Genomic DNA, 13,160 nt, shown 5'->3' on the forward strand with positions numbered 1-13,160 from the left:
GAAAATATCTTAACTGCTGAAACTATCAATTCAAGCATTTTCCTGCTAAAATACAACTAAGTTATTAAGCTTCTATTTGCCTATATATAGTAATGATTTCAATCAGTAAATACTTGATTGTATTGAAAGTATAATAATCATATTTCTTCATTGTAGCCACAGTGGTTTGCTAAATGGCAGATTTTATATTTTTGGAGATAAAGATGATAAAGCTGATAAAGCTCAAAACATGTAACTTAGACAGCTGTAGAATCTCTCTGTTTAAGCATAGGAGGTAATGCGGAAGTGAAATTGCAAACATTCACCTCCCAAATCCTTTGTATTGATATTGTGTAGCCCCAGGTTAATATTTAGTACATTCAGCCTTGCTAATATTGAATTAGCTAACTTTCCCAGAATGCACTGTTTTTGCAGTTTTCCAGGCCAGTAGAATCCTACTATGTAGGTCCGAAGTTGCAAAGAAACTGAAGTTCCAATCTATTTTTCAAAATTGTTAATAAACTTTCTAGATCATCTTCATGCAGCATAGTTACAACAGTGCTATATAAACCACAGATACACATTGAAAATTATGTTACTGTAACTTTTTTTTAATGCTGCAGTCCTTAATGGATCAGCTCACAATAATCTCTATACCTAAAGTGCCATGTGCTGTCATCATCCTAAAGAATGTGTTACTGCAATAGACCAAAACAGACTCTGGATATTTTCTTGAGGACTAAACTAATCACTAGAGTTGGTGTTGTTTGTGTACTTCACCTTTAAGAACATCATGTGTTGTGTATACACAACAGTAGAACTCTCCCTGACAGCTCATCTGCAGCTGTACTGCATATACAGAAACCAAATTGTTTGCTGCAATGTCTGTTTAATAGCTTGGAAAGTGTTTTACTGTTTTAAATAAAGTTCATCAATCCCTGACGAACGATTAATCATTAGACTATGATCATTAACATGACAGTTGGATGACTAGCTATATAGTTAAGATGACTACTTCTGCAGCTAACTTAATTGACTATTCTGTATTTACATGCTTTTTGTTATAAAATATTGAAAACATTCATAATGAGATGCACAACATTTTGAAACTGACACAATTCTGACAATCAGGAACTAACTCTATGATGTTAACAATAATGTAAAAATGTCAATTCTGAGAGGAAATTCATTAACAAATAGGAATTGTAGCAACTCCAAAGAAATAAATTTCAGATATTAATTCTTTGGGGGGAAAATATCAGAAATTTGACAGATCACATTGCCTTATGCAGTTATATAAAGATCTGTTTCTAAATCATTAAAGGTGTCTCAGCATAGATTACTGTTCAAGACAGACAACAAATATAGGTATATACCAACAATAATACAATTATGTTTAAAAAGTAAATGATGACAAATGATTTCATTTTGGACTGCATCGCAGATTTGCTGTGAATCATAGTTATGTGGTACCTGTTTGTTTCATTGACATTTGCAAAACTTACATTCACAAGATTGCCACCCTGTGCAGACAGGGCTTATTGAATAAAGATCTCTGATTCAGAAATTAAAGTGTCAAATGTTCAGCTCTCTTACAACTAAATTGATTGTCCCCATTTAATTCAGAACATGGCAGAAAAAAGAAACTAGAAATTCAACCACAAGCCTAGTTAACATTTGTGATACCTATCTACCTTTTATTGGTTGCTGTTCAAGGGCTACCTTGCAGTACCTGTAACTAATTTTACCTACTTTACAACGATGACCAGACTGTAAAAGTAATTTATTGGATGAAACATATGTTGTGATACAGGATGTGGAATATGGTTCGGGTGCTGGCAGGTGGGACTAGATTGGGTTGGGATATCTGGTCGGCATGGACGGGTTGGACCGAAGGGTCTGTTTCCATGCTGTACATCTCTATGACTCTTTGTGCTACATAAATTAAAAGTGTGCATTTTATCATATCCTTGACTATTTTAATATCCCTGCTTTGGTATTGTACTAATGTCTTACCATAGTATTCAGAGTCCAGAAGCTATGCAATGTTTACCCAATATTTATCAGAAGCTAGGAGAGTGTGAGGGAGTGCTGCAGTGCAGGAAACTTCTGGCAAGGTAAGTGACATGGGTGTTTTGTTTAATAGAAGGACCTGGTTATAACCTCCTTTTTCCAGATTCTGCTTCGCAGATCGCCAAATGGAGAGTTGGCCAGCTACCAAATTTTGGAAAGTACCCATCAAGCAGGAGTCAAGGAGCTCTACATGAGGTGGTGTTGAAGACAGAGTAGGATTGGCATTTGTAGTCAGGAATAGACAGGATAGGGTGAAATCCCTTTTGCTCCTTCTAGCCCATAAGTTGCTCTGCAGTCAGCATCTTCTACTTCCATCTTGCTAAATTTTGGAAATACAGCCAGCAGTAGAACTAAAACAGAATATTGAAGGATACAAATAAAAATGCACAAACAAAAACAAGTTTGCATTTATACTGCACCTTTCACAATCACTGGATGAATTATAGGCAATTAAATATTTTTGAAGCACAGTCACTATTGCAATGTAGAATATGAGGCAGGCAATTTGTATACTGCAATATTGCAAAAAAGTAATAGAATAATCACCAAATACTCTTTGTTGAAAAATAAATATTGGTCAGGACACTGGGGATAACTGCCCTTCTCTTCTTCAAAATAGTGTCTGGACCTTGTATGTCCACTGAAGCATGCAGATGAAGCATTGGTTTAACAGTAACCTGTGAGAGTGCATTAAGTACTCCCTCAGTACTAAACTACAGACTATATTTTGTATTCAAATTCTGGAGTGGAAAATTCATCTGAAACTTTGTGAATCAGATCTGAGCAAACCCTGGCCAACAGGAAATGGAAGTTGGAGATGGGCCTGCTGTTTGCAAGTATGGTGGGGGTCAAGGGTTGGTTCTAGTGGAAGGGATATTGACATATGTTGTAAAAGAGAGAGGAACAACACCTGAAGAGAAATAACTGTGATCATTATCTATTCTTGAATTAAGTGGCACAAAAAGATTATTTTTGAATAACAACTGTTAAAAATGAAGAAATCACTGATGATTTAAAAGGATACAGAAATCAAGCAAAAGTACAATGTGATGTACCGTGTATAATTTATAAATCAATTATAGACATCTTTGAAATATAGATTTAAAAATAATAGCATATGGTTATTGATTACTCTTTGAAGGATTTAGATTAGAGAGTCCTTCTGGCACAAAGATAGTCAAGTATGTGTGTGAGAGCAGGTGACTGCAAACCCCTGGAGTTATAATGAAATAATATGCTTATATCATGAGACTTATAACCATAGAAGTCCAAGACCTTGCTTTCAGTTCAGATTATCAAGGATTATTTTAATTTAGAAATTCAGAGACTGAAAGCTTTTAGGGCAGTTCAGAGGACATCTGACTGTGGTCAGAAACAAGTTTTGTTTACTGCCTATACAGGAGTATAGGATAGATCAGGGAAAACAGAGCCATCTCAGTAGAAGGTTAGTTTGTGAAACTTCCAAACCAGAAGATTCCAGTTAAATGTCTAGAAGTAGTAAGAACTGAGAAACCTTAGGTCTTGAGATGTGGAGGAGTTCATGTTGGTAGGTTTGGGAAAGCAAAATCATTTAACTGTTCCACTGTCCATGGTAAAGAAACTGTCAGGAGTCAGTTAAATAGAATCCTGAAGAACTAACGGGTAGACTTGAATCTCTAAAAATGCATGGGTGCTAGGAAATAAGTTGAAAACCTGTTTACTGTACATTTTAAGACCTTTCAAAACAGTCTTCTATATCAAGGTAGCCTACTTTATTTTTGCTTTTGTACTTTGTGCATTAAATATTGTTTTATTGTAAAGAAAAATCTGTACCCTTATGTGAATATGTCTCAGTGAATGAGCATCATGTTAAATAACAAAAAAATGCCTATCAAGCCAAGTTTTAGTCTGGGATATGGCTTGTCTAATAGCACATCAGCTAGAGATAATCAGCTAGTACATAAACCAGAGATAAACAATGATAATACTGACATAGATGTCAAAGCGGACACTGAACACTCCAGCTCACTTCATTGCTTGTTCCTACAGTTTCACTTCCATAAAAAAGTTGAGGGGAATGGTTCAGGACATAGGTGCCGGAATTCATATATTTAATGTCATTCTGGAAGTTGGCACTTGCATCCCTTTTTTTAAAAGCAGAATCATTAATCAAGGTTTTCAATGTTACTGAAGAGATTATACTTGTGGTTCTGAAATTTTTGGCCTTTGATCCCTGAAAAACCTAGCTCACCTTGATTAAGGTAGATGAAAATATACGATATTTCAGATTAAAACAAAAGGACTGACTTTCACAGGAGGTAGAGCTTATACACAGTATTATCTTTAAAATCTTTCCATGAACAATGTCTTTCCCAATGAAACCCTCAAACATGCCTTTTCCCACACCATAATTCAATATATTTGTCTCACAATCTGAACCCTAACACATATAAAGTTTCATTACTTTCATCTCGCTAACATGAAAATCATGATCACACACAGCTCCTGTTCTGTCTACTTCCAATGGTCTGATGGACAGTTCAAAAATTTCAATCTTAAATTTGGCTCCATTATTCTAATACAAATTAAACCAATCAGAAATCTGTCTATTTATCCCTAACTCTGATCTGTGTATGGTCTAAACTTGGTTCATCATTCAAAGTCTTCTTAAATCTTACTCAGCCAGCTCCACTCCTTTGGCCACTGCCTCTAATTTCTTCCTAATTAAATTTCTATGCAAACAGCAAAGTATCCACAATATCTTTTGTGTTAAAGGTAACATGAAAGCACAAATCAAAGTACAAACCTCATTGTGCTCCAGTTCCATTATGAGGTAAGCCTATAAATCTTTCAAATTCTACCAAAGAATTGCTACAAAACATTAACATTTTTACTTGACCTTATCTCAGAATTACCTCATTTTATGTCAAAATTATTGCAGTCATCAACTGTTGTCCTACACCGTATCAAGGTCAGAAGTACACTGGCTCAGTGCATCACAAACTGCAAAAAAAAATCACAAATTCTTCTCCCTTCCTTCTCCTTTAATTTTCATCAACTTATCAAATGTAAGCAAAGCTAAAATCAAATTCAAATCTTTCTGACTGAATGTCAAGCATGCCAGTTGCATGGGATACTGGACTTATATTAACACACCTCGAAATGGGCTTACTAATGCAGTTAACAGTGATTATAGGTACTTGCACGCATGCAGTCACATGTTAGATGGAATTTCCCAAAAATGTATCTTAATCATCAATGAACTAGTGACAGACTGATAAGCATGCAAACATTTTAACATGACAAACTGTTCAGAGGGTTGTAAATGATAAATTTCATGTTAGCTTTGTGATAAGCTTATTAGATAAGTTGGCTAAATCTTTCTCTTCTTCAGATCTCATGGTATGAATATAGATTTACTACTACACCTATAGATGCAATATCAGTCAATTGAAGCAAATATGAGTAAATCCCTTTAGATCAACTAAGTAACAGAGTAGACTAGTAGATCTGAAATGGAAGACAAGAAAAAGTGGGAATTGGAGGTCAGAAAATGTGAGTAAGTCCTAAGTTTCTTCCTCTCCCGGCGTCCCCAACAGTACCCTTCCACCGACACTCTCATTTGTTTGGCCGAACTGGTCCTCACCCTTAACAATTTCTACTTCGAATCCTCCCACTTCCTCCACAGCAAAGGGGTAGCCATGGGCACCCGTATGGGCCCCAGCAATGCCTGTCTCTTTGTTGGCTACGCAGAACAGTCCACCTTCCATAATTACACTGGCACCACTCCCCACCTCTTCCTCCGTTACACTGATGACTGCATTGGCGCCACCTCGTGCTCCCATGAGGAGGTTGAGCAATTCATCAATTTCACCCTGACCTTAAATTTACAACACATTCCACCCTGACCTTAAATTTACCTGGACCATCTCTGACACCTCCCTCCCTTTCCTGGACCTCTCCATCTCCATTAATGACGAACGACTTGACACCGACATTTTTTACAAACCCACCGACTCTCACAGCTACCTGGATTACACCTCTTCCCACCCTACCTCCTGCAAAAATGCCATCCCGTATTCCCAATTCCTCCACCTCCGCCCTACCTGCTCCCAGGAGGATCAATTCCATCACAGAACACACCAGATGGCCTCCTTCTTTAGAGACCGCAATTTCCCTTCCCACATGGTTGAAGATGCCCTCCAACGCATCTTGTCCACATCCCGCACCTCTGCCCTCAGACCCATCCCTCCAACCGTAATAAGGACAGAACGCCCCTGGTGCTCACCTTCCACCCTACCAACTTTCGCATAAACCAAACCATCTGCCAACATTTCCGCAATCTCCAAACTGACCCTGTCACCAGGGATATATTTCCCTCCCCGCCCCTTTCCGCCTTCCGCAAAAGCTGTTCCCTCCGTGGAGCTTTCCCCCTTCTATTAATTGTTCAATGATTGACCACCATTCACGAATTACTGCAGAGGTTTGATCTGATTCAATAGCTAGGGGATCTCTTAGCTCTGTCTTTTGGCTGCTGATTATCAGTTTTACATGCATGTCATCCACTATTCTGGCATCTCATTTTTTACAACTGAACTTCTGGCTCGAATGGTTTTGTTGGGTCTGGGCTTACAGATTGTGGTTGGATATAATTTTGCTGCTTCTGATGGTCTACAGTGCCTCATGTCAGTTTTGAATTGCTAAATCAGTTCTAAATCAATTCTACTTATCACAGTGGCAGTAGTATATATAACACGGTTGAAATGGCCTCAGTGTGAAGTCATGATCAACTTCATAATGACTGATTGGTGCTTGCAGTTTCCAATAGACTGATATATCTTCTGGTGAGCACAAGGTCAAATCGGCATTTCCCTCTTGCTGATTCTATCATGATCTGTTTCAAGCCCAGTCTGGCAGTTATGTCCTTCAGGACGTGACCAATTCAACCAGCAGTTGCACTACTGAGCCACTCTGGTGAAGAATTTTCAAATCCCTCATCCAGAATACATTGTTTGCCCTTGCTACCCTCAGTGCTTCTTTCATGTGGTGTTCAAAATGGAGAAGCACTGATCGCCAGTTGAGAGAGGGTGGTTGATGATAATCAGCAAGAAACTTTCTTGTTCATGATGGCCATTGGCATCAGATCCAACATGAGATACAGCAGTGCATGAAGTATTTGCAAAGCACTCCTTTCCAATATACATCACTGTGCTGACCCCTCTGGTAATTCTGTCAAGCATTATGAGGGAGAATTCCACAACAACGGTTGTAAGCACGATTTGATGAGTATGTCTATACCAGGCTGTTGCTTTTCTGTACTTTTAGACAGGTCTTATTATGGCAAAAATATCAGAACTATAGTCAACTTCTGTAGTGATTTCATTTGGCTCAGTGGCTTGTTAGCTCAGTAAAGGGCAACTAAGAATCAAGCCCATTGTTGTGGTACTAGAGTCACATGTGTGTAAGACCATGTACAGACAGTGAATTTCCTTCCAGCTAGCAAACCAAATGCTTTTTATGACAATTTGATGGTTTTGTGATCAATGTTCCTGAGGTTTTTTTTAATATGGATTTATTAAGTTATTAAATATAAGCTATCTAGCTGCAAAACTCATGACCCTGGGAGATGAGTTCAAGCCTTTAGTCATGAGTTCAGTAACAACATCACTCCTCCACCATCACATGCATGATAGAGATTTTCCAATCAACCTGTTCACAGATATTATTACATACCTCTGGAGCAAATGGGACTTGGACATGTGATTCCTGGTCTGGAGGTAGGGACATTACTAACACCAAATGAGCCCTTAACCTGCCGTACCTGGTATTCTCAGGCTGACTCCTTTCCAAGTACTAACCAGACCTAACTCTGCTTAGCCTCTAAGGTCAGATGTTTTCAGACTAGTATGGCTGTAGTTCTCCCATTACATACTTGGCGAATCTAAACAATAAACTAATCTTGGAGTTTATGCAAAACAATTTGAGAAGCTGAGATCAAGGAATAAAATAGTACATCTGAATATATAAGTACGTCACCAAGTCACCTTTTACTTACCCAACAGGAAGTCTTTGACATTGATCCAGCTTCCTCCGATCCAGCTCTCAGTGTGACAATGTGTTTGACACTCTTCTTTTTATCTGTCAGCCAGGGCTCCCTTACTGAACCAGATTAACAGCTCCAATCAGAAAACTCATATTCTATGAGGTCCATTTGGCTGAGCTAATGACAATCACTATAACTGCAAGAAGCAAAAGTTGGCATCAGAATTCTACCCATCTCAGTATCCAATACAGAGCTTTGATAGTTCTAATAGGTAGGCTGATTGACTAGTGAACAAATAGACATAAAGCCATGCCAACAATCATCTGCTCCTAATTACAGAAGGGAACGTACAGCAGCAGTAAGTCTGATTGTGTTCAGTGAGGAAAGACAGTGCTCAGTCTTGCAAAGATGATGAAAGATCCAACTATGACAGCATCTGTATCGTGTCACCATTATGCGATGGCTGAATGACCACAGATGGCATTGTACAGCCCCCTGCAGCAATACCAAATGACAACACTCAGAACTACTTAGAGATGCTGCAATCATCTACACTAAAGATCGCCAATATCTTTCTAAGTCCAAAAACACTGAAATTCTTTCACAAAGATGCATACTCTATTTGACTTGATAACCATCAGAAATGCATAATTCACAACTGCCAAATGTTTTTATCATAATACGAAAGTATGAAGTAATGGTCCCCTAAAATAGTTTTATACATATTTCAACACAAGCTATCTTTGAAACGTTTTGCACAGACGCACATATTAAATATAAAACACGATGTACTTAACCTTTTCCTCACCAATCCACCATTTGCAAATGTATCCATCCATGGCCATTCTGGCAGGAGTGATAACAGCAAACTCCTTGGGGAGACAATGGCTTGGCTTCACATTGAGGTTACCCCCTCCCCCATGATGACTACTGCTATCCAAAATGGGACAAACTTTCAAAAGATTTTGCAATTCAAAACTAAACAATCATGTGACGCGGAGCTTCAGCAGCAGCAGAATTGCACTCAACCAAAATCTATAACTTCAATGTCCTATGTATAGACCACACTATCATTACTACTAAATTCCACATATAAACCTTGGATTAGTGCAAAGCGTGGGAGGGCAGTCAGGAGCGGCACCAGGGATATCTAAGAATGAGATGTTAATCTGCTGAAGTTGCAACATAGAACTATTTGCATGCCAAATAGAAACATCATTTTGCATTAGACCAGGCTAAGCAATCCACAATCAAGCTCTGCTGTCCTGCCACATCCAGCCATGAATGATAGTGAACAATCAAACAATTAACAGGAGAAGGAGGCTTCACCAATATCCTCAGTTCTCAATGACAGGAAGCCCAGCACATCAGTGCAAAAGACAAGAATAAAACATTTACATCCATCTTCAGCCAAACATGTTGACTGGATGATCTATTCTGGTCTCCTCCTAATGTGACCAGCATCATAGATGCCAGTCTTCAACTATGTTAAGCACTTGCCAAAACTTTGGAGGGACATATGATTTATTGGACTAATTCTGTACTAACGTGAGTGAGATCCACCTATTAATTACTGTAAAGTCAAGTAACTTTGGAAGGAGATAAAGAAAGCTTTTGAGAGATTATCTACAAGGTTCATGGCTTTAATTATAAGATAAATTTGGTTTTGATGAGATGGGGGCCTATGTGCTGAAGGCTGCCTGGCAACATGCTTCTGGATTGGTGCCTGTTTTCTCCAAATTGTGCAGAAGGAAAAAGTATGGACAAGTTGCACAGATCTTTCTCTTAGTAAATATTTCTGGAAATTTGAGGAAGATCCAGACATCAATTCCAGATTTCAAAGTTTATGGATGACATTCATTATGGGAGAATTGTAAACTGAGAATGACTGTGCAAAACTTCAAAAGGTTGGATTGGTGGCAGATGTTGTTCAATGCAAAGAGGTGTGAGGTGATACACTTTGATGCAAAAACATGGAGAGGCAGTTCAAAAGAAAGAGTACTATTCTAAAGGGTATACAGAAGCAGGCAGATCTGGGTGCATATGTGCATAAGTCTTTGAACTTGGTAGGATCGGTAGGGAGAGCAGTTATTAGAGCATAAATTATTCTAGGCTTCATAAATAGGGGCACGGAGTACATCAGCAAGGATGTTATGCTGAACTTATAAGGGATACTGGTTAGACCTGAATTGGAATTCTATGTACAGTTCTGGACCCCAAAGTCCGGGAGGGATGTGAATGCATTGCAGAAGATTTCGAGAATAGATTTGGGTGCAAGAAACTTCAGTTATGAGGATTGATTGGAGAAGATGGGACTGTTTTACTTGGAGACGAGAAAGCTAAGGGAGATTTGATAGAAGTCTTCAAAATCACGAGGGGTGTGGACAGAGTAGACAGGATGAAATGGTTTCAGCTCATAAAAAGATCAAGAACAAGTGGGCACAGTTTTAAAGTGTTTTACAAATGAAGAAAATGTGGAATGAGAAAAAACTGGAATGCACTGCCTGCAAGTGTGATGGAGGCAGATTCAATTGAGGTATTCAAAAGGACACAAGATAATTATTCAAATAGAAACAATGTACCAGGTTACAAGGAAAGGGACGGAGCATGGCACCTTGTCAAAATACTCCGAAAACGGATGCAGGCAAGATGGGTCCATATGGCTGCTTTCTGTATCATAACAATTCTGTGATTAGTATCTCTGACTACCTCATAAACCCTGGAAAACTCATAGAATCGCTGGCAAGTTGTTCTGTTGTTTGTTGACTAAATGTCTTGGGATTAAAGAGATCTACTTCAATTCCAGAACATAGCTTAATTATTGAGGAGAAAGTGAGGACTGCAAATGCTGGAGATCAGAGCTGAAAATGTGTTGCTGGAAAGGCGCAGCAGATCAGGCAGCATCCAAGGAACAGGAGAATCCTGAAGAAGGGCTGATGCCCGAAACGTAGATTCTCCTGTTCCTTGGATGCTGCCTGACCTGCTGCGCTTTTCCAGCAACACATTTTCAGCATAGCTTAATTATTCACTAGTTTTTGCCACTTAGTTAAAGAAGTAAGTTTCATTTATAATAATGAAGTTATTTTTGAAGCTTATTAAAGAAACCTGATGCAAATCTCTTTTATTCTCAATAACAGTTATAAACTTGGTCATTTTGTCAACTAAATTAAAATATTTACACTGTTACAGCTTGTGGAATACTAGGGCTTGATTATCAGTGCATTCCTCCCATCAAAGTTGTAACAATCTGACCTCAAGGAGAAGTGTAAGGCATTACTTACTGAACACTATGGCCTCCAAGACTTTCTGGCAACAGTACTGAAGACTTGTGATCCAGAACTAGCTGTAATTCTTTCTAATCTGTTCCATCACAGATTACAACATTGGCATCTACCAGAAAAAGTATATAATTGCCCAGGTATGTCCTGTGCTCAAAAAAAGGACAAATCGTGCCAGTCCACTTACTACCCTATCAGTTCACTCTCAGTCATCAGCAAAATCATGAGAGTCTTGTCACTGCTATGAAGCAGCACTTCCAAAGGAATAATATGCTCAGTGACACTCAGCTGCCAGCGCATCTCAGCTCCAGACTTTATTACAGGCTTGGTACAAGCATGGACAGAACAGCTGAACCTCAGAGGTGGGGTGAGAGTGAAACCAAGCCAGCATCTGATTAGATATGGCAGCAACCAGTACTAGCAAATCTGGAGTAAATGCAAATTAAGGGGAACCAAAAGACCTCCTCAGGGTAGTGCCCTAGGCCCAACTATTTTCAACTGCTTCCGTCAATCATACAAGAAGAGGAGACATTTAAAGATAATTCAAAATGTTCAGCAATATTCACAAATCATGGAATCCCTCATGTGCAGATTGAGGTCATTCAGCCCATCAAGTCCACATTGACCCTCTGAACAGCACCGTATCCACCCTATTCCCGCAACCTCACATTTGACTAATCCACCTAGCCTGCTCATCGCTGGACACTATGGGGCAATTTAGCATGGCAGAAACCCAGACACTGGGAGAATGTGCAAATTCCACACAGACAGTCACCTGAGGTTGGAATGGAACCTAGGTCCTTGGCACTGGGAGGCAGCAATGCTAACCACTGTGCCACCCTGAGATACTAAGGCAGATGGAATCTATGTCCCAAGACTTGGATGTCTAATAAGTGGCAAATAACATTTTGCCATGCAAGTACCAGGCAATGACAATCTCCACCAAAAGACAATTGATCCACTATCCGTTGACATTCAATGTCACTATCATTGATGAATCATCCACTATCAACATGCTGCAAATCACCAGTTACCAGAAACTGAGATGGATCACAATAAACATACAGTGGCTACAACAGCAGGTCAGAATCTAGGAATTCTGCAGTGATTAATTCATCTGTCCACCATCCACAAGTCATAAGGTCAAGAGTGTAATGGAATACTCTCCACTTTCCCAGATGTGTGCAGTTCCAATTACATTCAAGAAACTCAATACTATCTAGGACAAACAACAGTTGAAATGTCTTGAAATATCCCTGCTTCTATTTCTTATGTTGTTAGGTTTTTGGGTGGTAAGGATTATGAGTTTGGATTCTTTCTCAGAAATGGATATAAGTCCATGCAGAAAATCTGTGAAAGGGTTAATAAATTTTCCTTAAGGTTTCATAACTTCAAAGCAGCTGAAAAACCCAAACTATGACTTCCAACATTGATCAAAAGCTGCCAGCATTGAAAGGTGTGGATCCTCAGCTAACTTTGTCTCAAAGTGGCGGCATGGTGACTCAGTAGTAAGCACTGCTGCCTCACAGTGCCAGGGACCCGGGTTCGATTCCCACCTTGGGTGATATCTGTGTGGGTTTCCTCCCAAAGTCCGAAGAAGGTGAACTGGTCATGTTAAATTGCTCATAGTGTTCAGGGATGTGTAAATTAGGTGCATTAGTCAGGGGTAAGTATAGGGTAGGGGAATGGGTCTGGGTGGGTTACTGTTTGGAGGGTTGGTATGGACTTTTTTGGGCAAAAAGGCCTGTTTCCATACTGTAGAGAATCTAATCTAAAAAAAATAATCTTTACTAGGTTTGGGCCACCAG

General features: G+C 39.1%; 1 protein-coding gene across 21 annotated transcripts in view; it reads right to left on the reverse strand.

Annotated features, from left to right (window-relative positions):
- ptprfa (protein tyrosine phosphatase receptor type Fa) overlaps positions 1-13,160 on the reverse strand; it is a 440,327-nt gene that overhangs the window by 217,904 nt on the left and 209,263 nt on the right. The gene's annotated exons all lie outside the window — the stretch shown is intronic.

Source organism: Chiloscyllium punctatum, chromosome 7 (genome assembly GCF_047496795.1).
Source record: "Chiloscyllium punctatum isolate Juve2018m chromosome 7, sChiPun1.3, whole genome shotgun sequence".
Lineage (NCBI taxonomy): Eukaryota > Metazoa > Chordata > Chondrichthyes > Orectolobiformes > Hemiscylliidae > Chiloscyllium > Chiloscyllium punctatum.